The sequence below is a fragment of the Marmota flaviventris genome, chromosome 6, assembly GCF_047511675.1.
Source record: "Marmota flaviventris isolate mMarFla1 chromosome 6, mMarFla1.hap1, whole genome shotgun sequence".
Lineage (NCBI taxonomy): Eukaryota > Metazoa > Chordata > Mammalia > Rodentia > Sciuridae > Marmota > Marmota flaviventris.
The window spans coordinates 76,945,833-76,949,203 of NC_092503.1; the positions used below are offsets into that span (position 1 = coordinate 76,945,833).

The window sequence follows — 3,371 nt, forward strand, 5'->3', positions numbered from 1 at the left end:
CCTCTAGCTAGGTTATTTTTTAAAATTTATTTGTTTTTATTAATTAATTAATTTTAATTAGATACATATGACAGCAGAATGCATTTTGATTCATTGTACACAATTGCAGCACAACTTTTCATTTATCTGGTTGTACATGATATAGCATTGCACCATATGTGCAGTCATACATGTACCTAGATGATGTCCATCTCATTTCATCATCTTTCCTGCCCCCATAACCCCCTCCCCGTCGCTCCCTCCCCTTTGCCCCATCAAAATTCCTCAATTTTTCCTATGTACCTCCCATTATGGAGCAGCATCCACTTATCAGAGAGAACATTTGGCCTTTGGTTTTTTTGGAATTGACTTACTTTGCTTAGCATGATACTTTCCAAATCCATCCATTTACCTGCAAATGCCATGATTTCATTCCTTTTTAATGCTGAATAATATTCCATTGTGTGTGTGTGTGTGTGTGTGTGTGTGTAATTTTCTTTATTCATTCATCTACTAAATGGCATCTAGGTTGGCTCCACAGTTTAGCTATTGTGAATTGTGCTGCTATAAACATTGATATGGTTATGTCCCTGTAGTATGCTGGTTTTAAGTCCTTTGGCTGTAGATTGAGGAGTGGGACAGCTGGGTCAAAAAGTGGTTCCATTCCCAGATTTCCAAGGAATCTCCATACTGCTTTCCATATTGGCTGCATTAATTTTCAGTCCCACCAGCAATGTATGAGTGTGCCTTTTTCCCCACATCCTTGCCAACTCTTATTGCTGTTTGTATTTTTAATAGCTGCCATTCTGATTGGAGTGAGATGAAATCTTAGAGTAGTTTTGATTTGCATTTCTCTAATTGCTAGAGATGTTGAACATTTTTTCATATATTTATTGATTGTCTGTATATCTTCTTCTGACTGTTCAGCTCCTTAGCCCATTTATTGATTGGGCTTTTTTTTTTTTTTTTTTTGGAGTTAATTTTTTTTTTTTAGTTCTTGATACATCCTGGAGATTAGTGCTCTATCTGACTTGCATGTGGCAAAAATTTGCTCTGATAATGTAGGCTCACTCTTCACCTCATTATTTCTTTTGCTGAAAAGAAGCTTTTTAGTTTGAGTCCATCCCATTTATTAATTATTTTTTATTTCTTGAATTTTGTGAGTCTTGTTAAGGAAGTCAGTTAATCTGACATGATGAGGATTTGGGCCTACTTTTTCCTCTATTAGATGCAAGATCTCTGTTCTAATTCCTAGAAAAATGATGGTTAAATTCCACAAAATAGGTGGCAATGTCTTAACCATATGCTTGTTAGGACGAGGACCTCTTCCATTCTTGTCAAGGGGAATGCTAACCTTCTCTCCTTTCATACAACACTAGTTAGGTCATTTTTACTGTATTTATAGTATTCTATTCTGTGATTTGATTACATTACAATTTATCAGTTCTTCTTTTTGAACATTTAGGTTATTTCTAGTTCTTTGTTATCCAAACAATTCTGCAGAGAACATTCTTGTACATGACTCCAAGTACATATGGGAGAATTTCTCAGAGTATAATTTTAGGAATAGAATCGCTAGGCCACAGAGTATGAATAGTTTCACCTTCACTTTTAAATTGCTTTCCAAAGTGGCTTTCATGGATATTGCTCTTTCTAGCTGTGTCTGATAGTCCTGTTTCTTCACATCCTTTCAATACTTGGAATGGTCAGACTTTTTAATTTTTGCCAATCCAATGGGTGTGATATGGAATTTCATTTTCAATTTGTATTTCTTAATTACTGTTATGGTTTGGATCTGTAATGTTCCCAAAAGCTTATGTATTGAAAGCTTGGTCCACAATACAGCAAATTTCAGAGACAGGACTGCTGAGTGATAACTTCAGGTTGGTGGGGTATGGCTGGAGGAGGTTGGTCTCTGGAGGCATACCCTTGGGGACTATAGCTTGTTCCTGGCATTCTGATCACAAAGATGAAAAGCTAACACAATTACTAATCTTTTCCTATTTTTATTATTCATTCAAGTTTCTTCTTCTACAATGAACTTCTATCCTGTCTTTTGATCTTTTTTCTATTAGAATATTTTTTAATGACTTGGAGGACTATTTTTAGATCTTCTAAGTAATAATCCTTTATCAATTATATACATTATAAGTGAATTCCTTCAGTTTAGAATGTCTTCATTTCATTATGATGTCTTTTAGTGTACATAAAAAGTTAAATTTTATTCCCCTCAAATTTGTTTGGGGGGAATGATATGAAATGGAGATTAAAATATTTTTTTTCTCAGTGTAGACAGTCAGCTATTCCAGAATCCCATCCCCAGTGATTTTTTATGCCTTCTCTATTGCATCACAAGTTTCCATATATAGGTTAACCCCATTCTAAGCCTTCCATCAATTTATTTGTCCTATCCCTGTGGAGTCATGCTGTCTTAAATCACATTGTTCTAATTACTATAGTTTCAGGATACAAGATACAAGACACCTAAGAGAATGAGTCTCTTGTTGGTCTTCAAAATTATTTTGGCAATTGCTGGCTATTTGCTCATTCATATGGACTTAGGGTAGATTCATTAACTTTCATCAAAAATGCCTGTTGGATTTTTGGATTTCAGGAAAACTCATATCTTTATTACTGAGACTTGCCATTCACCAATATTAGTTTCCTTATTGTCTTTTTAAAAGTTTCATATTTTTCTTTATAAAAATATTTCACCATTCTAAAATATTTATTCTAGTGGTATGATTTACTGCTATTATACATTAATGATATCTTCAAAAGTTATACTTTTGGACTATTTGTTGCTGGTTTTTAAGAATACAGTTGGGGGGGCTGGGGTTGTGGCTCAGTGGTGGAGTGCTTGCCTCACATGTGTGAGGCACTGGGTTCAATTCTCAGCACCACATATAAATAAATGAATAAAATAAAGGTCCGTCAACACTAAAAAATATATAAAAAAGAATACAGTTGGTTTGCACAACCATTATCTGTTGATTCCCCTGGATATTTTAATGTAGAAAAACAGAAATTAAAAATGATGACAATTGTAAGATTTTCTAATTCTTAACATCTCTATTTTTCTCAGGTCTTATACTGAGTGAAACTTCCAGTAGAAAGAAAAATAATAGTCATATTTTTGTCTTGCTCCTTATTTGTGTTTCCTCATTTTAAAGCATAGTTATAGTAATACCATGAGACTCTTGTTAACAGATGTTACAAAAGGAAAGCTGTCTAGCCTACAGTAGACTATCAAAGATTATTTTTTAGTCATAGACTCAGGAGCTGAGTATATAGTAACTAGTTACTAGAATTAGACGTCCAAAACGTTTCAATATTTGCATGAATTAAAATTGAAATGTGGTATTTATCAGGATCTACTAACTTATGTTCTA

At 33.8% G+C, this 3,371-nt stretch overlaps 1 non-coding gene across 1 annotated transcript; it reads right to left on the minus strand.

The window, feature by feature from the left end:
• Window positions 1–1,233: 1,233 nt before the first annotated feature.
• On the minus strand, window positions 1,234–1,355 carry LOC114087005 (U6atac minor spliceosomal RNA). The gene has a single exon (XR_003581735.2). It is a non-coding gene; the product is annotated as a U6atac minor spliceosomal RNA (small nuclear RNA).
• Between the last annotated feature and the right edge of the window lie 2,016 nt (window positions 1,356–3,371).